General features: G+C 45.7%; 1 protein-coding gene and 1 long non-coding RNA gene across 8 annotated transcripts in view; one reads left to right on the top strand and one right to left on the bottom strand.

The window, feature by feature from the left end:
* Nucleotides 1-1,136: 1,136 nt before the first annotated feature.
* On the bottom strand, nucleotides 1,137-4,718 carry LOC134958415 (uncharacterized). The gene is made up of 2 exons (XR_010186996.1): nucleotides 4,064-4,718; nucleotides 1,137-3,517 (listed from the first exon to the last, which is right to left on the bottom strand). It is a non-coding gene; the product is annotated as an uncharacterized LOC134958415 (long non-coding RNA).
* A 2,734-nt stretch (nucleotides 4,719-7,452) lies between these two features.
* Nucleotides 7,453-24,494, top strand: part of SETD5 (SET domain containing 5) — a 185,427-nt gene continuing 168,385 nt past the window's right edge. For 6 of the 7 annotated variants that reach the window (XM_063941008.1, XM_063941005.1, XM_063941009.1 and 3 more), the window contains exon 1: nucleotides 7,516-7,822. The gene's annotated coding sequence lies outside the window, so the exon portion shown is untranslated. Of the gene's footprint in view, nucleotides 7,472-7,515; nucleotides 7,823-24,494 lie in introns of those variants that run through there. The other variant, XM_063941006.1, reaches the window with a different exon arrangement.

Genomic DNA, 24,494 nt, shown 5'->3' with positions numbered 1-24,494 from the left:
AGCCAGTGCACACCACCTAGTCCTAAAGCTTTTATTTTTGTGCCCTGTCTCCTGCGGAGCCGCTAATCCCCATGGTCCTGACGGAGTCCCAGCATCCACTAGGACGTCAGAGAAAAGCATGTATATGCAGCCGAGATTCTGCGCTGGTGTAGCCAAGCGTTGATCAGATAGCGGCTCCCTCGCCAGGAGTAGATCAGAAGGAATTCTAGGGTCCGCACACACTTATGTTTTACACAATGAGCCTGATTCAGAGAGGATGATTGCAGCACTGCTGCATCTGTGTCTTAACAGTCTTGAATCTTGTGCACTGAAATACATCAGGTCTGCCAGCAAATGTTGTGGTTGCGCAGCTATAGCCAGGATTGGGGTGTCCCATGGGTCTGGCAATATTAATGGTTCTATATAGACTTACCCTTCATCTCATTAAAGGCTCCCCATTCTCCAAAAGTTTTTTACATGGTGGATGGCGGTATACAAACCTGTAATAAAATACTAATTTGCCTCTCTTCTTCTGTATGTTGCTTATATAGGCTGGTGACAGTGTGATCGGTTTACTAACGTCGTGCTGCGGAAAGTGGGCACGCTCATTATTGCGGCCGTCTGATAATGTCTCACTGTCCCCCCAAAAATAACACTGGCTTTGTTAATGATTTAGTGTGTTACACATACAAGTTTATGGGTCAGATCTTATGTAAATGCCAATATTTTATTGTATAAGGACCCTAATAAGCTAAAAACGGATTTGACCTTCACTGCGCTGTGTCATTTAATGATCCCCAGTAATGTAACACATAATAGCCAATCAGATGGCTTTTATTGGCTTAGCTCATAGAGACTATTAATAACTAGTACCTGATTGGCTGCATGAGATAACAGAATGTGTGTTTAATGGACTCTTATGCAAAATGCAGTTAGTGGCAGTGGTGCTATTAGTATTGCTCATTTATACAGAAAATATCCCTGCAGTAGTAGCTCTATATAGTACAGTCTACTCCAGACAACATTTGAGCTGCAAGAATACAGACGGTATTTCTTTGTTGGCAGAGGTGACATACCTGCACAATGAGAATGTTCTGGAGGTGTTGCCACACACGGGTTGGAGAATTGATAGTAGACATGAAAAGCAGAGCTCTCAGTTTTGTTTTCACTCAGCTTTATTAACAGTTTACACATGACATAAGAATTAAAGAAAATAAGGGGGATACTTATCAAAGCTTGGTGAAAGAAAGTACTATCCAATCAGCTTGTAACTGTCATTTTACAAGCTGTATTTGAATAAAATGCCAGGATCTGATTGGTTAGTAGTACAGGTTGAGTATCCCATATCCAAATATTCAGAAATACAGAATATTCCGAAATATGGACTTTTTTCAGCGAGAGTGAGATAGTGAAACCTTTGTTTTCTGATGGCTCAATGTACACAAACTTTGTCTAATACACAAAGTTATTAAAAATATTGTATTAAATGACCTTCAGGCTGTGTGTATAAGGTGTATATGAAACATAAATGCATTCTGTGCTTAGACTTAGGTCTCATCACCATGATATCTCATTATAGAGTTCAATTATTCCAAAATACGGAAAAATCCGATATCCAAAATACTTCTGGTCCCAAGCATTTTGGATAAGGGATACTCAACCTGTATATCTCTCTCCCAAGCTTTGATAAATATCCCCCTAAATCATAGTATATGTCAGCATTAATCAATGGGTCATAGCTGGACACCAAGGAGGCAATTCAATTGTTTTCCCCGGCTGCTACTAGATGGCACCAAATGGAGCAATACAAATGTTGCTCCGCTCGGTCAGGCGCACAGCCTCCCGAAGTGCGAGCTGAAATGTGCAATAAATTGGCAGTTTGGGTGCCCCCCCCATCAGTTGTTTAGATGGGTTTAGCCGTTTTGCATGGCTACCCCAGTACTAATGGGTGCACACATGTGGCATGTTTGGGGGGTGATCCAGACACACAATTGAATTGCTCCAGTAGGCATTCATTACATTTGGGCACCCACAAAACATCTGAGACCACCCCTAAAGGGTCAAGAAACATTGCAGAGGCACCATGTGGAATCTTCATTGTACGACCCATTATAATTCCCAAAGCCCCTCTTACATCTAAATGCTATTTGATTTCATTTCTTTTGCAATGCTTTACAAATAGATGTCTCCATTACAAAAAAATAAAATAAAAAAAATTCAAACATTAGTCAGGCGGATGGAAAGCCACAGCTTGACTCGTCAGCCGTCTTGATTGGCCATCTCTCCCGAAATCCGATAATACAATCTGAGCTTTGGGGGAGGACGGATTACTATAAATTATCACCTCCACCCAACTGGTTAATTCTATCCAACTGCTTAATTTCCTTGAACCAATGACAGATAAAGCAGATTGTGCTCTCAAACTGCCAGTGAATTAATTGACAGTACACCGTTCAGCCTTCTCACATAAGGTGTTATTCTAAAACAGGAGCTGTCTCAGACTGTTAATTATACGGTGTCACCAGTTATTGGGTAGTGAGAACAAGGCTAAAAACAAATTTAATAAACAAACGGATTTTTTGCAAATACCTCGTCTCGTTATTGCCTGAGAAGCAACGGAACAGTAGTCAATATGGCTTTTAACTCTGTTGCTACAACATATTATACATAAAATACAATGGTCTGTAATCTGTAAGCAGTAATTGATTCATAACTATAATAAAAATAAAGATTCAATGGAAATAGCAAAATCTGATCATTACAAACAACCAAAAGGAAAAGTATAGTTTGAGATTATTAGCTATTCTCTACAGGTTACAGAACACTTCTAGGTAATTTATAGACTGACGAATGTCCAGCATAGCCGGTATATTATATTTAACGGTTAATAATTTAAATTTGGTTGGGAAAGACTGAAATAGAAGGAAATGATCTGCGATGGGCAGACTGTATACAGTTCAATCTTAAAAATAACAGCCTTACATTAATGTAGCCTAAAAGTCAGTGTACTTGGGCACCAGCACTTCTGCTTTATACCTTATACAGAGGAAACCCAAAACTGCACTGGACAGAGGAGGGTGAATAAATGCGCTCTTGCAGAGTCCCTGGAAAGCTTGAGAGGAAACCCCATAGCACTAGGAAAGCAGCGAGTCTCCTGCTGGACACTGCAACAGATGCACATCATAGTGGGGATGGACACACTCAGCAGCTTGTAGCTGTACAGTGTATTAGGAATAACTACATACTGTAAGATCAGAATTCTGCTTTAACATGCATCACACTGTATGTGTGTATATATCTATATCTCTACACTGCCTTATATAAATCCAAGTATTTGGAACCCATCACATGAATAGGAATAAAATACAATATAAATGACCGTGAAGCAGGTCAGTGTGTGCATTCTTGTTCCGAGATCTGTGGATTTTCTTATTTCATTAAAAAAAAAAAAAAAAAAAATAGAATTTCATCTGTCACTTACAGTAGCAGCTGAGACATAAGGTCTAAGGGAGGCAACACTGCAAATCGGGAGGCATTCCTACCAGGGAACATAAAGGGATTAAAGACCAGTGTTTGATATTGCAACGTTACTACCAGTATCAGTGTAGGGGATAGCGTAATATTACACAGGTGCAGGGATAATGCAATGCTGGAATAATATAACATATGAGTGCAACAATGCTCTAATATAGGAGTGCAATGAAAATATAATAATGCAGGGATGATTTAGGGGTGCAGGGATAACATGAGTGCAGCAATGATCCAATATAGGAGTGCAATAATATAGTAATACAGGGATAATATAGGAGTGCAGTGATATTATGATTATATAGGAGTGCAGTGATAATATAATAATGCAGGGATAAAATAACATGAGTGCAGCAATGATCCAATATAGGAGTGCAATAACATAGTAATACAGGGATAATATAGGAGTGCAGTGATGATGGGCGGGCGTTGCAGGGAAGGAGGGTGATATAACGGCAGAGAGGGGACACCAGGAGGAAGGAATGATCTGCACACGGGCTGCAGGTCAGGCCGGGGGAGGTGGTGGTGTTGGGGTGGGAGGTTATCGGTGCCTCACCCGGTGGAAGCCAAGCCTCTTCCTGCCACGTAGAGCTCCTCGTGTCCCCATACCTGGGTGTATCAGACGAATAAGGCTACATATGGGAGCAACGCAGGATCCAGGCGTGCTAGGAGGGGAGATCGGCGATCCGGCAGCGCAGGGAGGGGGCGACAGCTGTCCGTCTCTCGGTCCGTCTCTCCCCGCCCTAGAAGCGGCGGCGGCCGTGCCTCACGGGGACGGCGGTGGGGTGACAGCCGTAGCACAATCGCAGCGCTCCGCCGCCGTCTGCCCAGCGTGCTACACAGCAGAGCAGAGAGCAACGCACTGCAGTAATCCCCCTCCCTGCCCCTGCCGCGCTGGCCCGGAAACCCCGTGCGCTCATAGAGGCCCCGGCTTCCGCACACCTGCTGCCATTATATCCACAGAAGGGAGGGTGTGGCCCCTGACCCTCGCAGAGCCCGTCCACGGCTTCTCCTGGTGCAGCAGGTTCCCCATCAGAGCCCCCCACTCCTGCGTCCGCAGAGGGGGGGAGGGGGGAGCGGTGTGAGGAAAACACAGCAGCAGCAGCGGCAGAGGAGGGGGAGGTGTCACACACGGCCTGCCCCCTCCCTGGTGCCATCTCACCCCCTGTCCACCAGTCACCCAGCACCCCCTGCCAGAGAGAGGGGGAGGGGGATGCTGCGGCTTACTGCCAGGCTGTCTGTCAGTCCTCCCCTCGCTGCTCAGGGCAGACATTGCAGCACTGGCTGCAGGGAGGGTCACACCTTCTATGGAGCTGCCTCCATATGTGGTTCCATTCTGCTGTGGACAATGGCGGTGCCCGGTCCCTGAGGCTGGGGGAGGCCCCCACATGGCATCTTATCCATGGAGCAGAGCAAGCAGCACCTGGAGTACACCCTGCCCTAATGTCTGCTCCATGCACTGAGTGGCTGGAAGGTACTATAAGAAGCGGCCACAAACCTGTTCTGTATCACGCTTGTCATTACCTCTGTAGTGTCCTGTATACACATGGGTATAATCTATATATCACCCTGGTTATACCCTCTGTAGTGTCCTATATACACATGGGTATAATCTATATATCACCCTGGTTATACCCTCTGTAGTGTCCTATATACACATGGGTATAATCTATATATCACCCTGGTTATTCCCCCTGTAGTGTCCTATATACACATGGGTATAATCTATATATCACGCTGGTCATTACCTCTGTAGTGTCCTATATACACATGGGTATAATCTATATATCACCCTGGTTATACCCTCTGTGTCCTATATACACATGGGTATAATCTATATATCACCCTGGTTATTCCCTCTGTAGTGTCCTATATACACATGGGTATGATCTATATATCACCCTGGTTATTCCCTCTGTAGTGTCCTATATACACATGGGTATGATCTATATATCACCCTGGTTATACCTTCTGTAGTGTCCTATATACACATGGGTATAATCTATATATCCTGGTTATTCCCTCTGTAGTGTCCTATATACACATGGGTATAATCTATATATCACCCTGGTTATTCCCTCTGTAGTGTCCTATATACACACGGGTATAATCTAGCTATATATCACCATGGTTATACCCTCTGTAGTGTCCTATATACACATGGGTATAATCTATCTATATATCAGCCTGGTTACCTCTGCAGTGATACTACCAGGCCCTCCTCAGCCTGCCCAGCCCCACAGCTTCCTCCTATATACACATGGGTATAAATGTGTCTATATATCTATATCACCCTGGTTAATCCCACGGAAGTACCCTATATACACATGGGTATACTTATATCTGTGTTGGGTATGTGTGATCGGCAGTTACCATACCTATGCCGGGAACCCGACTTTGAGATGCACGGCAGGGTGGGAATACTCCTTGATAGGCGGCATGCCTACTATCGGGATTGCTAGGTGGCGGTCTCCTGACTGCCGGTCAGGCAACTACATCCCATCCATCTATTGCCGGATACTACCAGGCCCTCCTCCGCCTACCCAGCCCCACAGCTTCCTCCTATATACACATGGGTATAAATGTGTGTGCACACGCAACATATGACTCTTACTGTCTGGCACTGCAGCCGCCTTGAAATAAGTGAATAGATAGATATTCGCTCCTCTAACCACCATCCTATGTCTCAGTGCCTATATGGTTAAACCTTCACCAGAATGTTACATAAACCAGTAACCTGGCTTCTATGGTCTGTGTTGTGTTGTAGTGTAATTGCATTTATTTAAACAAAACAATAATTTTTCTGAATAAAACATAGACTAAACGGGATCCGGTCTCTAGGCCGACCACTATTGGTTGACAGTGAGTAGGTTGACATGGTTTATAGGTTGACAGGGATTCTAGATCAACATGACAAAAAGTTGACATAAGTTTTTCAATTTTTTGAACTTTTTCATACTTTACGATCCACGTGGGCTACAATTGGGAAAGGTAACCTGTGCAGAGCGCAGCTAACATACCACACCCAGACTAAACTGTGACAACGTAGCCATTCCAATGCAACAATCTTTCCAGCAATTAGAAAGTATTTTGTATTTACACTTACCATGCGACAATGTTTCTCTCTACACAGTGTATGTGCTGTAGGGGGATACACAAGGTGCATCTCTCCCAATGATACCTGCAGGGAAGGCCGTGTTATTTAGCATGATGCAACACAGATATGGTCAGTGAGGCTGCCCTCAGCACCGCGGGGGTCTATGTCACACGCCTCATCTTTCTGGGATTTAAAACATTTTTATTAAGTTAAAGGGGAGGGCACGAGCATTTAGTTACAGGTTTATATACGGATACCCCGTAAGTACTGCAGGTATTAGTACTATGCTTATAATATCTCTCTATATACCATATTTATACTACTAATAGTATATATTTTTTATTCTTCACTCAGATTCCCTGCTATCATTCCAATTCCGCAACAACAAAAAAGGAAAGAATAATGAAAGCTCATTACTTTATACCTACTTTTGGCACCCTTATAACAAAATACACACAATGATACATATGTATATACACATATATAAAAACTCATCGTTTAGTTAATAAAAAACAATTAATTCAGCACCGTAAGGAAGCAAGAAAACAGGTTATATATCTATGTGTGCAGTTATAATAACACGAAGCTGGGGCTTGGTAGGGCAGCAGGAGCGCAGCACAGACATCTCTCCTCACCGCCTCTCCCCTACTGTGGGAAAACAGCTCTCAGCGCGGGATGTCACTGCGTCTCGTGACAGCCCCGCGATGATTGACACCTTCTACCGCCCAGTAGGCGTGAGGCGACGCCCGGTCAGCCAATGGGGGCTGCGGAGGTGGGCGCGGCATGCGGCTCCTCCCCCCGTTCCCGCCGCCCCTGCCGCCGGAGCCGGGGATCCCCGTGTGGTCAGTCGCGTTTCCGCCCGTGGAGGTAGAGAGTCAGAGGGGGGGGAGGGGTGGCCGTGTGGAGCGGTTGTCGATGCGGACTGGGGGGGGGGGGGAATAGGACGAAGCCAGCCAGGAACACACAGCCCAGGCAGCACGGAGGAGGACGGGGAGAGCCCTGGCTGAGCCACCCAGCACGCACGGAGCCGCTGACGGATATACAAAGTCTGGGCAGCGCAAAGCGCTGCCCCCTGCTGGAGGCACGACATGCTCTCGGCCTGAGGGGCTCAGGAAACGCCGCGGCTTCGCTCGGGGCCTACTAGGTTTTGGGGCTTTGGGAAGCGTTGGAGCGTTGCTGGCTGCATGCGGTGAGGCGGGCTCGGTCCTGCCGGGGCGGGTAAGTGCTGGGCGCCCTTTACTTTCGGAATTTAACATGACTTTATGGACTTTTTTCGCAAATTGTGTGTTTTGCCCAGGAATGAGGCGCAGTGTGCAACTTTAGTGCATAGCAGCCCCCTGTAGCCCTGTGCGCGGTGGGGGGGACGTGTTCTCTGCACTTTCTGACACTTTCACCCCCTTCTGCCCTGTGGTAGCTGATGTGGGCATGTGTGATTTGGGGGGGGTACACACGACTGGTCCTGGAAAGTAGGAGGATGACTGTAAGTGCTGGGGTCCCCTGCAGTAGGGATACCTGTAGCCAGACTGAGCCATTGCCCCCATACATATTATGGGTGGGATGTTCCCAGATGGCACATTTGTGGGGGCAGTGGCTTTCTTGGGCAATAGGTCCTGTTCAGTACAGGTAACTTTGGGGGTCTACATCAGTGGCTCACCAACATGGCCTTCGAGGCACCCAAACAGTCTACGTTTTAAGGATATCTGTGGCTGAGCAGAGTTTGTTAAATGTAAAAAGGACAGAGGTACTTATTGTCGGCTATGGATTACTTTAAACCTAGATGGTTGGGGTGCCTTGAGGACCGAATCTGGGAACCATTCTATATAGAATGGTTTGTGCCCCAGTGTAGATTCCTGTGACGTGCTTGTGGGATCAGAGGCTTCCTAGGAGTTAAGTTTGGGGGAAGGGGTTAAGCTGCATGTGCATACCCACAAAGCTACATGTCTGTGGGTATGCAGTTCTGCACTGGTGCCCATAGGCATAGATCATGATAGTGTTCAGAAGTATATTAAGTGCTAGGGGTGGCCCTAAGGCACCACTCTGCATTGGTTTGATATTTCTTAATGGTGAGGGGTACAGGTTTAATGATGCGCGCTTCAGTCCCCTATTCTAGTTTGCCACCAGCATTGTATCATTGCTTCCCCCCAAATCTGTACCTGGAAGCTGCTGGAATTCAAACCCCACCCCCTATTAGCACAGGTATTGAAAAGAAGGCTCTCCTATCTTATTTTAACCCACATTTTTATTCTAACACCAGTGTAGTTGGAGGGTGGAGTCCAGGCCTGGAAATCTTCCACCATATATTGTTTATGAAAGCGTTCTGCATGGTTAAATGTGCTCTACAGGATGCACTATTGATTCTTCACAATGTATTTTTAACAACTTCTCTACCCCACGTCATATCTAAAGTTTTACACATCATCTCCCATACTTAATCCAATTTGTATCACCTTATTATAGTCTTTTTCCAAGTTTTGTGGCAGTGTGTTGTCCTGTGTAAGACATTATTGCAAATCTTTATTCCCTGTTTGCAGTTTTAATCTCTTTCCACAATCCCCTCTCTCCTCCTCCCCTCCCAGCCAGTTCTCAAGCCTAGGAATTCCTTTCATGCCCCCTCTTCATCTCAATTTACAGGCTGCAGTCTGTGCTGTAGGTTCCAGCTCAGACGTTCCAAACGTTCTCCTTTTTTTTCTTTCCAAAACCTTCTAATATAGTGTGCTTTATTCCTAGAGAATTCTCTCATCCTCGCCCTCTGACATGAAAAAATAAAACATGGTCACCACCTTCTGTAGCATTGCAGACCACACACTGCCACCTTTAAACCCCATAATACTGTGTCACAATGTAGGAATACAGTCCTTGATCAAAAACACAGCCTGTTTTTGCGTTCAGTTATATTAAGCAGTGGTGTATTAATTGTCAAAATATTTGGATGCTGGGGTTCAATAGATTGTAAAGGTCGTGCAATCTTCAGCCGAAAGGCAAACCTGCCCTTTAGTATAAGTATAAATGTTGGTTCTTAAGATTGGTGATCATCGTAGAAGAAGTTAAGACTTTCCTAAAATGCATCCGTGTGTTCTCTGCTCACAATTCTCCACTGGAGCGGTCACCCCGCCCCCCTTTCCCTCTTCATGGTTGCAAATTCGGGATACATGACCCAGTCTTTGGTAAACAGATAATGTTGGGATACACTATGGTTCAGTTGCTGTAACCAGGTGTTTTTCATTGCTGGTGGATTAGGAGGAAGGGGAGCAGAAGAGGTATTTTGGTTTTAACCATTCGTGTTCCATGATGAGAGCAATTCAACATTTTCTACTATTGACTGTTTTCCTGTTGGATTACCCCTTTTTTCTCCTATAATATCGTTTTTGTTTTCTGATTGGGACACCAAGCTGCATTCGTTCCCCAAGGTCACACACAAGGCTTGTACTGGAACCTTGCTCTCTGTATTGAGCACCACCAAAAATCTGAGTGGTGCGTTAACCCTTTGCCTCGTACCAGGATTCCAGAGGTTTCTACACATTCTCTGTGGCTGCCATGCTTTAACTCTTCTCCCCCCTGCATGTTTTGCAGAGCTGCGGTACTGCTTGTACATGTTACTGTTTATCAGGTTTTTCAACTTATCAGACGTCTTATGGTCCTCTCAGTGCTTCCACTGTTGAAGCAGTACAGAGGCTCCCATGTGCAAGTGCACCTCCTTCAGCTGGTGCCTCCTGATTACAGGGTTGGGGATATTAGATGTGTAAGATCAAAATATGCCTGTATTAACCCCATTTGTATGTGTGTGTGTATATATATATAACACACACACACACACACACACACACACACACACACTCACACTCTACAGGGATTTTGCATGTATGTAATAATAAGCTTATACAGGTTGAGTAGCCCTTGTCCAAAATCCCACATTTTTGAATCCCCTACTAAGATAATGACATATATTATGTGTATATATAGATATATTATATAGATATATAATACATAAATATGTCATTATCGCAGAAGGGGAACTAAAAATGTGGGATTTTGGATAAGGAATACTCAACCTGTATTTCACATGAGAGCTGTTTTCTGTTAGGATCTACTTGAGAGCCTGCAGCCCAGTCTCTCTCCCTCTCTCCCCTAATATTGTGGTTTCAGGGTCACTGCATCTGTGCCGTGAATTGCGTTCTTGATCAAATTTTGCCCCTTTCCCACTGACTGTTATGTTACAATAGTCATCTATTATTTTTTTGAATCATTTTTTTTTGTAGATGCTCCTGGTGTATTTGCTGCTGGAGATATATCTTATCTCTCCACTGTACTAAGATTATTGTGGATTCTCCTGTACAGTGACAGGAATACAGGATCACTCCTAAGAACTGCGCATTGTCAACCATAAAGTGCTCCTCTGTCAGATGTGTGATGGGTCTAGCTGGGCTGAGGGATGAGCAGAAGGCTTGGTGCGTGGAGCTGGTGTTGCTGCTGCTGCACAAGACTTTCTCAGTGGTGGTGTTTATCTCCAGGGACAGATACCACTTCCATTAGCAATGCCGCTTGGTCCTCGGAGTAAGGCAATGGCTGAGCTCTGTTTAGGAGAGGGCTGACTTGTGGGGGGTTTTTTGTGTGTTTTTTTTTGCCATCTGGTTTGATTTTAGATTTTTTTTCTTCTTTTGTATTTACTTCACGGTGCCTGATGTTCTGTGAGTTATGGAAATTCATGTTATAAGTCTGGCATTAGCTCAGTGCTTTATGTAGTGTTAGCATATATGGCAAATGAAGCGCTGTTTGTTCATCTCTTTACATGACTGTTATATGGGCTTTGTACTATTGCGTAAGGCCTTTCAGTCTGTTAACCTTACTCCAGATTGTGCCGTCTTGGTCGTTGGGGGTTTCCAAGCATTAAGTTAATGTGTTATCACACTTTTTCTGACGGTCTAGAACTACTTTCCTCTAAGTTTCTGCATTTTAAGGAACCGAAAGTTGAAACCGAAAAGTTATTTTTGGTGACAAATGTGGATGATCTTTATTTAGTGATTTGACATTATTGGTTTTTTTTTTTATACTAATGTTCTTTATATATTGAAATTAAAGACACTGGGGTCGATTCAATTCACCGACAGTTGAATAGTGCCGGTAGTTGGCTCCTGGCGTTATTCAATACAGTGCCAAGTGACAGTCAATTGCCGGGAATTCTTCTCTCACCCCCGGGGGGATGAGAGAAGAAATCCGACAAAAGTGCTGCCGCGTGGCCGATGTGAGGCTGATTCTGTCTGGAATCAGCATCGCGGCGGGAAGTTAAGTTGGAGAATGCCCGTTCTCCCGACAAATCAACCTAAGTCCGGGAGAACGGGCCTTCGCCGATTTTTTCGCCGACTTAACTTGAGCTGAATTGAATAGTGCCTGGAGCTAACTCCCGGCGCTATTCAACTGTCGGTGAATTGAATCGACCCCTATGCCATGATAATACAAATGTTTAACTCTGTCCAGGTAAAAAGTGTTCACCAAACTGAGATTAATCTTCTTTTGTCAGGGTAGCTTATTTATGATAAGCAAAACAGATTGACTGTCACAGAAGTATGGCATGGTACAGTGAATAACTGCTTAGTAAATAGCGTTAACATAGTTTAATTATCTGAAGTGATCGGCTTCAACTATGTACAGACAGACACTTGGACAGATTGCCCGTGAACCTGTTTGAGAAGCATTTATACACTGTGTTCAGGTGTATTGTGATTGATAAAACGTATGGAAATGTCCTTCTCGATAAAATAACACATAATAGGTGATAGTGTCACGCACAGCATCGCATGCATGTATAGTTCTGCACGGAGCTTCCTAAAGCTTCTCAGGTGTCTCATCTGCATGTCCAGGATTTGCAGCACATCCAAAAAGGTTATTCTTATGTAGCGACATTTCTTCCCATCAATCAGCCATCTGTCCAATACCTCCATCTACTTTGTTGACTCTGACATAAGTTTACATATTGTTTTATGGAATGGGTGTGTTTGGGTTAGGCCAGCTTTGTGGCTTCCAGTGATGACCCCCCCCCCCCCCCCCCCAGACACCGATTTAAATCCCTAAAATGTATACAGCGCACATTCAGTCACTAACTATGTTGCTGATTTCTTGTAAGTCTTGTGTAATACTTTTCTAATTCCTTCAAACCACAGCATCAAGCGCATATATCTCTCTAAGCCAGGGATGGGGAACCTTCGGCCCTCCAGCCGTTGTTGAACTACACATACCAGCATGCCTTGCTACAGTTTTGCTATTTGGTCATGCTAAAACTGTTGCAGGGCATTCTGGGATGTGTAGTTCAACAACAGCTGGAGGGCCGAAGGCTCCCCATCCCTGCTCTAAGCCTATGGCAGTGACCAAGCTGTGTCAGGGAGGTGTTATGGTTATGAAAGAGTGAAATGTGCGGTTTTCTTTTGCTTGGTTTCTGTTAAACAGCACCTTGGGACGACCCCGAAACAGTAATGTTTAATTTTTGCTTGTGTTTGTATGATATATTTATATCCCCCCCCCTGTTTCCAATTCTGTCTCCAAGGTTTGGCTTTCCCCGGTTCTGTGTCTGCCATGTTTTCCTCTTGCATCATCTCTGCTTTTCTCTCACGCTCCCCTCCCTGGTCAGGATTGTACACTCTATCCCCATGTATTCCACTCTCTTGTAATGGCAGCCACTCCCCTCCGCCTTTTGCTGTGTGTCTCTCTCCTCCTGCTCTTGTACTCTGTGTCACCACCCCCACCGCCCAGCCTGATGAGATCACTAGTTTCGGAGTCCTCAGAGAGAACCTGCAGGCTGGCCGAGGATGGGGGGGGGGAGAGGGATTCACACCCGTCTCATTTCTATTCAGCCTTTTGTTGCTAGAGGACAGTGCAGTTTAGTGCAACATGTTGATCAGTCTTATGTGTTTGAGGGGGTTAAAAGTTGCATTCAACTTTGGGAGGAAATCTCTTTGATGCCTAAAGGGGAGAGTGATGTCTCATGTACTGACCTTGATCACTTTCTTCCATTTCTTTCTCAACTTTGATCACGTCTTGTGTTGGAGTACTCAGCATTCTTTATCTGTTATGTCGTCTCTAGCCTGAAAGGGGGGAGGGAGGGGGGGTCGGTTGTTTAATTCCTTACATCCGATATTTCCATGATCCGCTAAATCTAGCTAAATATTTGGAACTGAAGTGTTTAATATAACCAATAATCTGGTCTAATACTGAATATGGTCACTTTGGGGTCGATTCAATTCGGCAACTTATGAATAGCGCCGGGAATTAGCTCCCGACGCTATTCAATTCAGCTGCTAGTTAATCGCAGGGGGATGAGAGTAGAAACCCGACAAAAGTGCTGCCTCGCGGCCGGCGCAAGGCTGATTCTGTCGGGAATCAGCCTCGTGCCGGGGAGTTAAGTCGGAGATTGCCCGTTCTCCCGACAATTCAACCTGTTTAGTCGTCGAGAACGGGCCATCGCCGACTTAACTGGAGCTGAATTGAATAGCGCCGGGAGCTAATTCCCGGCGCTATTCATAAGTTGCCGAATCGACCCCTTTGCCTAGAAATGAGTGAGGACTAGTGATCCCAGTCCTGAGATTTGTAGGCAGAGAATATACAGTATATGACCATTGCTGAATAGACATATCCGTCTGGCTCACAGCTTGTGTATGCTAGAATATGACCACTTTGACCTGTCCAGTCTAGTGTCATACATGGTTGCAATCTGTAATTGTGTTGGTAGTTGTATTGTACCCTGTGGACTCCCCGTGCAGTATCCTCGCTGACGGTGACATAGCAATGGGGTCGATTCAATTCAGCAACAGTTGAATAGCGCCGGGAATTAGCTCCCGACGCTATTCAATACGGCGACTAGCTACCCTCAATTGTCGGGAATTCTTCTCTCAGCCCCGGGGGGTGAGAGAAGAAAACCGACAAAAGAGCTGCCGCATGACCGGGGGGTGAGAGAAGAAAACCGACAAAAGAGCTGCCGCATGACCGGCGCAAGGCTGATTCTGTCGGGAATCAGCATCGCCGCGGGTAGTTAAGTCGGAGAATGCTTGTTCTCCCGACAAAACTACCTGTTAAGTCGGCGAGAACGGGCATTCTCCGACTTAACTTTAGCTGAATTGAATAGCGTCGGGAGCTAATTCCCGGCGCTATTCAACTGTTGCTGAATTGAATCAACCCCAATGTTTCCCACCCGTTTAGGAAGTACTGGATGGTGAACTTCATCAGATATTATTTATATCACGCCATCATGCAGCATTTTCCTACCAGTGTGTTTTGGACTGTGTGAAGAAACCCATGTGAACATGGGGAGTACACACAAACTCCACTGAGAGGCGGCCTTTGTTGGAAATGCTAGCTACTGTGCCATTATGTCATCATTCTCTTTAGAACGTTCTGGTATCTGTTACTGACGACGTCTGCACTGCGTGGCGGTTTAGTAGCGCTTTCATTTACTTGCCGGCCGGATTGTTTGACAAATTCCAAATGCCAGGTAGTAGTAAATGTGTTAGCGTATATGCCCAGCAAGCACTTTCTTTAGTCCTTTTGTTAATGGATTTATATGGTCTTTGCTCCGTAATGTAGCAGCACTAGGGTAGGTGAAGATGTAACCTTGTGTGTGGGGCCCCTCACCAGAGCCCCGGTTTTGCGGTTTGCTTTACATTCTTGATACCTAGAGCTGTATGAAAAGAGGACCAGTAGGAAGACTGTAATTGCTCCTTCTGCTCAACGACACTTCTGCATGTGGGGAGCAGAAATATTCTACCAGGAGAATTCAGTTAGCTGCATGACTTACCGCAGGTGCATTTAATGCAGATTTCTGTTTGCAATCCAAACTAAGTTCACCCTCAGGGCTTACTGCGCATGGTAATTGCATAGCTCCAGACACTTAACACAGAATCTATATCTTTCCGTGCGTAAGTTGTTGGGCTAACCGAGTGATATAATTGAATAGCACCGGCCACTTAACCCATGAGCTAATAGCTCATGGTAAGTCCAGTGGCTTTTTGAATTCCTACCTCTGTGCCTCTTTGGGATCCTGCAGACTCTAAAAGGAATTGAGTTTGCTCTGTGTAATGGGGGCACGCACTGAGCAATTCAATTCAGTTGTTGCTTTGTGCGGGCGCCACCCTACTAGGATTTTAGACGGGTTTAGCTCTGTCTAAAGTCCTGGTTAGTGCACCCAAACCACAAATATTTCAGGGGGAATTCAGGTGTCTTTTTACCACGACAGCTACTAGATAGCACCCAGTGGAGCACTTCAATTGCTGCTCCATTCTTGTGCGACTAGCTACAGGGAGATACATTTTATCTTGCTGCACCCCTGAGCTCGCGAGCAGAAATTTACAAAAAGTGACCCATTTTGGCGCCCAAACTGCATTATTTGTATCGTGCCCAGCACTTTGGGCGCAATCCGCGCAACCCCCCCCCCCCCCCCCAAAAGCTGTGCATTACTGCTGCCACCTCTGTTCCTCCTTTGGTAATCTCTACTACACCCCCCTTCCCCTGATAGTACATGGGACTGAACTGTCCCAACTCCTGTTTCCAGCAGTGAATATAACAGTGAAGAAAAACACTGGGTACTCATGGCATTTCCAGCCAGGGACGTAACCACAGTAGTACCCATTCATCACATCAAGAAAAGCAGTCTCTCTAGATCCAGAAGAGGAGAGCATTCCGGTTAATATAAATGGAGAAAGACCCTTACAATGGACAGCAGGGGATCACTATGGGGTCGATTCTATTCGGCAACTAATGAATAGCGCCGGGAATTAGCTCCCGACGCTATTCAATTCAGCAACTAATTACCTGCAATTGTCGGGAATTCTTCTCTCATCCCCGGGGGATGAGAAGAGAAACCCGACAAAAGTGCTGCCTCGCGGCCGGCGCGAGGCTGATTCTGTCGGGAATCAGCCTCGCGCCGGGGAGTTAAGTCGGAGAATGCCCGTTCTCCCGACAATTCAACCTGTTTTGTCGGCGAGAACGGGCCATCGCCGACGTAACTAGTTGCTGAATTGAATAGCGTCGGGAGCTAATTCCCGGCGCTATTCATTAGTTGCCGAATAGAATCGACCCCTATGGTCTCTTGTCGTCCTTCTGCTGTCTTTGTCCTGACCATAGCGCACTAGAGGTGCAAGGGAAAATTTGTGATGCACACCTGGCAGAATTGAATCTCCCCCCCCCCCCTTAGATTGTTAGCTTCATTTAGATAGGAGCATCTGTTTCATGGCTTTTTATATAATTTGTTTCCATCGCGAACCCTTCAATGTACAGCGCTTTATAAGCAACATACTGTAGTGTAATCTTCATCACTGTTTCAATACTGTCTTCTAGGTCAACAGTCCACGTTGTAAGGATTGGGCACAGATGTTTAAATCAAAGGGGGTGATTTCATTAGCCACTGTACTTACTGCAGGGTTTTCACTCTAGTGTTATGTGCCTTTATTCAATTACTGCGTGCGACTAACCCCAAAGGTGCAATTAATGCGGAGAACTGCTCACGCCCTCCTGAGGCGTGAGCTGAAATCTGTGCTGACTTGCTTCCAGGGCTAGTCATGTTACCGTAATTGCATAGCTCTGGGTACTTCACCTGGGAGCTACGGCTGCAGAATACGTGTGCGCTATATAAATAAATGCTAGCTCCGGGCACTTAAGCCGGGAGCTAAAACTTTGGGGTAAATCCTGCAGCTAAATGGGGCGAATTCAATTGTTTTACCCCGCAGCTACCAGTGGGCGAAAATGAAGCAATTCAATTGTTGCTCCATTTAGGCGCCCAATAGCTGCAGGGCTGACTTTTTTCCCGCAACCTCCTGTGGTGGGAGAAAAATGTGCAGAAACTCGGCACTTTGGGGTCAATTTTATTCAGCGACAGTTGAATAGCGCCGGGAATTAGCTCCCGACGCTATTCAATTCAGCTCCAGTTAAGTCGGCGTTGGCCCGTTCTCGCCGACTAAACAGGTTGAATTGTCGGGAGAACAGGCATTCTCCGACTTAACTCCCCGGCGCGAGGGTGATTCCCGACAGAATCAGCCTCGCGCTGGCCACGCGGCAGCACTTTTGTCGGGTTTCTTCTCTCATCCCCCGGGGATGAGAGAAGAATTCCCGACAATTGAGGGTCACTCGTCGCTGTATTGAATAGCGCCGGGAGCAAACTCCCGGCACTATTCAACTGTCGCTGTATGGAATTGACCCCTTTTAGTGTCCAAAAGGGAGTTTGGTCTTCCTAAGCAGGGAGTTTAGACGGGTTTAGGTGGCTAAACCCAGTCTGCTTGGGCATGATGTGCATGGACGCCTTAACGCAATTAAATTGTGACAATTGCTTGAGCGTCTAAAGAGTCCCGCTTAGATGGGATTTTTAGACGTCCAAAATGATTGAATTGGCCCGATTAAATCACCCCCAATGAATGAGGTAGCAGCTTGGATATACGTAAATAGACTGTAAGGGAGGAATTCAATTGCTAGTCATATGCTGGTGACCAGCTGTGCACAAATAGCACCTTGTGTCAATGCTGATCATTTGTCCTGTGTACCGTATAAAGTTTGACAAGCAACTCATTTGCAGCCGACACTTCTGTGAAGTATTTTGTAGGTTGATTGTATTGACCTTAAAACGAAGCCCTAATGGAGTAGAACTGTATTCTGAAAAAGCAATGGAATCATTCAGCTACAACTTGTCTAGGTTAATATGTATTTCCTATAATAGTGTTGGGAACACATCTGAATACATTTGTTCCCATATAAAATGTCATTACGTAACAGACTAGTAGGTTCACATGAAGGGGCAGAGCCTAGCTGGTGGCATCAGCCGTGTAGCCAGGCTTACATGAAATAAATCCCCTTCTCTGTCACTGTTCATTTGGAAACTGTGTTTAAGAGCTGGTGATACTTTGGGAGGATGTTCTGCGTTAGCATGCATCCTCTGGTGTCTGCTTTTACAGATGGCTTATTGTCCTTTGATTTGTAACATTTCAGGACAAAAAAATAATACAATGCCTTTGCGTTCTGTCGGGGATTGTTTGTGCAGAATAGGAAATCCACAGAATGACGCTTCAACATGTCTGAGCGTTAGCAGTAATGGGGTCAATTCAATTTGGCAACTTATGAATAGCGCCGGGAATTAGCTCCCGACGCTATTCAATTCAGCTGCTAGTTACCCGCAATTGTCGGGAATTCTTCTCTCTTTCCCGGGGGGTTAGAGAAGAAAACCGACAAAAGTGCTGCCGCGCGGCCGGCGCGAGGCTGATTCTGTCGGGAATCCGCATCGCCGCGGGTAGTTAAGTCGGAGAATGCCCGTTCTCCCGACAAAACTACCTGTTAAGTCGGCGAGAACGGGCTTTTGCAGACTTAACTTTAGCTGAATTGAATAGCGTCGGGAGCTAATTCCCGGCGCTATTCTTAAGTTGCCGAATTGAATCGACCCCAATGGGGTCAATTCAATTTGCCGACAGTTGAACAGCGCCATGAATTAGCTACCAGCGCTATTCAATACAGCGCCAAGTGGCAATTGTCGGGATTTTACTCTCGCACCCCCAGGAGGTGAGAGAGGATATCCACCAAAAGTGCTGGAGCGTCGGGGAGTTAAGTTGGAGATTGCCCGTTCTCCCGACAAATCAACCTGTTAAGTCCGGGAGAAGGGGCATTCGCCGACTTAACATGAGCAGAATTGAATAGTGACGGGAGCTAATCCCCAGCGCTATTCAACTGTCTGCAAATTGAATTGACCCCAATGAATGGAATCGGCACCAAAGAAAAAATAACGGTCAGCAGTATTTCTATTGCTCTGTCGGGCCAGAGGTTTAGGTGGGTAGACTGCACTAGTCAAAAAAAACTATATTCGAATAGACCTAACAGCAATTTCAATAAACTCTTAATATGATAAACATTGATGCATTAGGTATGGATAATGCATAGGATATTTGCTCTTTGAAATGGGAGCAGGAATACTTTACATGACCTGGCTTCATCATAGTGTGGGTGTCCCAGCCTAAGACTATCATGGGGCACGACTCAATTCTAAAAGAGCTGAATAGCGTCGGGAATTAGCTCCTGGGGCTATTCAATACAGCATCCTGTGACATACGACGGTGGGATTTCTTCTCGCACTCCAGAAGGGGTGCAAGCAGAAATCTGGTAAAAGTGCCAGTGCGATGTGAATGTCTGCCCTTGAACGTGGCGGAAACAGCATCACGCCGCGCACTTAAGTTGGAGAATGCCGGTTCTCCAGACAAAACACCCTGTCTAGTCCAGGAGAACAAGCATTCTCCGACTTACCATTGCGCGCTAATGAATAACTCTGCGAGCTAATTTCACTTGCTATTTAACTCTCGCAGAATTGAATCAAGCCTATGGTCCCCCAGGTTTGAGTGTCAGCCTGGGGTGCTGGCTAATTTTCTGTTCCAACTCACACTTGTAACTATGGGCCTGATTCGGAATTGTATGCAAACCCCATGGTTTACATATAAAGTGTTTGGGAGTCTGCGCATGTGCAGATTAGGTCCTGAGAGATTACTTGCTTTCCCCTTAGCATAACTGATATATATATATATATATATATATATATATATATATATATATATATATAATTATTTTTTTTATGGAGTGGGGGTGGCGATCAGGACAGTTCTACAAAACGCTCTGCAGGCGTGCCAAGCCCAGGGTCTGCGTAGTCAGACGTAGACTTCCCAGACCCGGCTGAGGGGTTCTGACAGGCAATCTGAGTGAGCTTGGGCTGACGCAGACTGGCCGACAGCGACCATCGATACTGCGTCTTCAGATGCGCGCGTGAGGCGTCTATTTCCTACAGACCCTCCTCCTGCATCCTTATATACTGTATATAAGATACATTTAGTTATATAGTGTTGCTTTGTGTTTTGCTGCGATGCCCAGCTGTGCACATATCAGCCATTTACGACAGTGCCAACAATGCATGTTTTCCCATGGAAAGCTTGCGATACCGGCAGACACAATGTGCTGTTCTAGAAACTGCACATTGCGTCCATTGCGTAGAATTGAATTCCCCCCTTTGTTTTATTTTGATGTATGTACATTTATAATAGTTTTCTTGGTCTTCCTGTTAAACTTTCCGGCTGCATTGATGCTTTAGAAATAAGCAATATTAACTTAGGCGGTGGTCTGAGTCAATGAAATACATGTTCTACGCACACAATAACAAAGCTGTCTTTTATTGTCTACATGAGATATCATTTGTCTTTTGGCCCTATGCCAAGTGCACTACTGTCTGGTCTTCCTCCTACTCTGCACTGAGGGACTGGAGCGTTAGTGAGGCTTGATCTAGCTCTAGCCCTATGCAGGAAGTACGTTTTTATACCCACAAGTCTTTTAGAAGCACTGTGGACAGAATACAAAGTAGTACATGCTTCCTGTATTGTCTGGCATCCGTTTCCTGTTAAACTCCTGCATAGAATGTACATTTTATGCAAGGATCAATTGTTATTATTTTGGGTGCTCTAAGTAATATGCCCCTGATGGAGCTATTCAATTGTTGCTCCTATCAGGTGCTACTGCTAAAAGCACCCATTACTTATCACACTTGTCGCACCCAAAAGCACCAGGTTTAGCTACGTAAAGTGGCTAAAGGTGTTTAAAGTACCGGTTAACACGCCCGGGGGCACCCAAAACACCAGACTTTTTACCAATTTCTGCTCGCCACCTCAGGAGGGTGTGAGCAGATATAACTTCCAGTGGCATTGCACCTATTGCCAGCAACAATTGAATAGTGTGGTGAGACTGGTTGACACCATAAACCAATTGAATCGCACCCCTTTATGCAGCTAATCGCATATTGAAGACTGCACAGGTCATGGAAGATCTAATCCTGATTGTACCCAAAGCAGGTGATTGTTATAGTTTCAGCACGATTAAAGCTATATACTGCAGGGGTCATGTTAGCCATCATCATTTCACAGATATATGAGACAGAACTAGCAAAATGAATATGGCTTGTGGTATGCGGGTGAGCCAAATAACACATTAAACAGGCAAAGAGATAGACGTTTCAGAGCTGTTTATTGGAAAGATTGTTGCAGTTTGGATGGCAGAGCAGTGACTATTCAGAAGCACGTGGGGGTTTCCCCACCTTACACAATACACCAGTGTTTCTGAAACGTGGCTCACCTTCACCAGCAAACAAACTCTTGTCTCTCCAGCTGCCGGAATAACCTGTGGAAATACAGTAGCTGAGCCTCCGCAGGATCCTGGTGTTTAATGATCCATTGTAAGATGTCATTCCTGTATCCCCAATGACATTGCAATAAGGAGCCAGCATTAGAAGTAATGGTGGACGCAGACTGACCAATCCCATGTACTAACTTCTTATTGGCCTGACAGATTGCACGCTCACAGAAGCGGGTGTAAAGTCAGACAATGGAACCAAAAGGCCTGAGTTAGAAATGTGTGTATTTTCACGTCTGCCCGTAGGAGATGGTGCTTTAGTAACTTCCCGTCTGCTGTGATAGTCTCACAAGGTTGCTAAGGGTTTTCCAGAGAGTGGGGTCGATTCTATTCGGCAACTAATGAATAGCGCCGGGAATTAGCTCCCGACGCTATTCAATTCAGCAACTAATTACCTGCAATTGTCGGGAATTCTTCTCTCATCCCCGGGGGATGAGAAGAGAAACCCGACAAAAGTGCTGCCTCGCGGCCGGCGCGAGGCTGATTCTGTCGGGAATCAGCCTTGCGCCGGGGAGTTAAGTCGGAGAATGCCCGTTCTCCCGACAATTCAACCTGTTTTGTCGGCGAGAACGGGCCATCGCCGACGTAACTAGTTGCTGAATTGAATAGCATCGGGAGCTAATTCCCGGCGCTATTCATTAGTTGCCGAATAGAATCGACCCCAGTGTTCATTATGCATATTATAATATGTATGTATAATCAGACCCTTAAACGCAGTAGAATCTGTGAATTGATATAACCTTAGACCTTAAACTAGAGAGGAGTTGCAGAGTTCCTCATGGCCCACTATTTTCTGTTTGGCTGCAATATTGTTGATATTTCGGGGTCAGGGTGACGTTTTTAAAGACATAAAGGCTAATTCAGGTTGGATCGCAAATCGCGATCCAACCGTAATGATTGCGTTGCCCTGCGGGTGCATGTGCAGCACCCGTCCTGTGCATGCACCCGCACTTTCTGCGGGTGCCCAGTAGAAAATACGAATGCCTTTGCCTGTCAATCAGGCAGAGGCATTTGCGGGGTGGGAGCTGCAACACTCTTTTTCCTAGGCGGAGCGTTGCGGGGTCGTGGCCTGTAAACGGGGGGCGTGATGTCGCAGCCGCTCCGATCAAAAAGATGGCGGTGGGCCACCTGCAGATACAGCTTTGGAGGCAACCCTAATTTCTGCAATTGCAATTTCTGCTTCACCACGGGGGGTCGTCGGTCAGCATGATGGGCGGCCTCCAGCATATGTCCAGAAGGATTGCAGGTTCTGCTAACTAGCAGAATTTGCAATCCTTACTGAATTAGGCCCATAGACCATAGGTGCTGATGTGTATTGGCAGCCAGAATTGCAGTGTATTGGAGTATAGGATAAATGTTCTATAGAATTGCTGTATGAAATGTCCCAGTCTTTCCCCTGCAGTCACTGTGTTACCATTTAACATCTTGCACCTTCCTTGTCTACCAGTAAGATGATAAATTATTGGTGTTACTGTAGCAGAAAGCTGCTATGAAATGTTTCCCGGGCTTGCCTGTAGTAGTCATGTGACTAGCCAGGATCGTCTTCATTCCTTTACCGCATTGTTCCTATGGCAACAAGGACACTTCATGTAGCTATTGCTTTATGTGCCCACAGATGTGTATGTGTGAACACACAGATTCTGCACCTGCAACCTGTGTTCTCGTGTGTCTACATATGTGTTCATAAACATGTTATTCTCTTTGATTTTGATGAAGGCAGAATTGTTGATGTATCTGTGTCACAGAACATTCTTTGCACAGAGCGCAAGTATTAGTAGCGAGTATCACGCAATATACAGATGTTCGGTACACTGCGCATGTGCAATATAGATCCTGCTTCCTTGTACGCAGTACGGCTGCAGATGTCAGGTGATTGTGGGAAGGGGTGAGGGTGCAGCCGATTGTGGGAGGGGGTGAGGGTGATCTCAGTTTCACCAAACAGATGCGCGTTGCCTCCGTTTTGTGGGAGTGCCGATATTTCTTAGCCTCAGCGACGGAACTTCGCAGCCGGTCACTCAGCCGGCTTATAGTGTCGCAGAGTAATCTGATGCTGCATCCACTGATACAGCACTGGATCAAAAATGCATGTACCATGGGGTCGATTAAATTCGGCAACAGTTGTATAGCCGGCGCTATTCAATACAGCGACGAGTGACCCTCAATTGTCGGGAATTCTTCTCTCATCCCTGGGGGTTGAGAGAAGGAACCCGGTAAAAGTGCTGCCGTGCGGCCGGCGCGAGGCTGATTCTGTTGGGAATCAGCATCGCCGCGGGTAGTTAAGTCGGAGAATGCCCGTTCTCCCGACAAAACTACCTGTTAAGTCGGCGAGAATGGGCCATCGCCGACTTAACTGGAGCTGAATTGAATAGCGTCGGGAGCTAATTCCCGGCGCTATTCAACTGTTGCCGAATTGAATCGACCCCGTCTAGCGCTCACTCTAGCACCCATCACTCGCCTCATCAGTGAGAAAGTCATAATATAATTTTAGACTGGATGTATTGCTACAGCTACTGTACATCACGTGTCAAATTTTCCCTTAATAATTAAAATATGACCTTACTGATGAGGTGCAGGGTGCTAGAGTGAGTGCTATAGCTTAATACAACCACGCCTGAATCAGGCCACTGAGCGTTTGGTTACTGTGAGATGCTAATGACAAAAATGGTGGTTTCTATATCATACTCAGCAATAGCATATAGACTCATCAGTGATCGCA

This window comes from Pseudophryne corroboree, chromosome 9, assembly GCF_028390025.1.
Source record: "Pseudophryne corroboree isolate aPseCor3 chromosome 9, aPseCor3.hap2, whole genome shotgun sequence".
NCBI lineage: Eukaryota > Metazoa > Chordata > Amphibia > Anura > Myobatrachidae > Pseudophryne > Pseudophryne corroboree.
The sequence above is the reverse complement of the archived record's forward strand: the minus strand, read 5'-3'. Positions and strand labels throughout refer to the sequence as shown.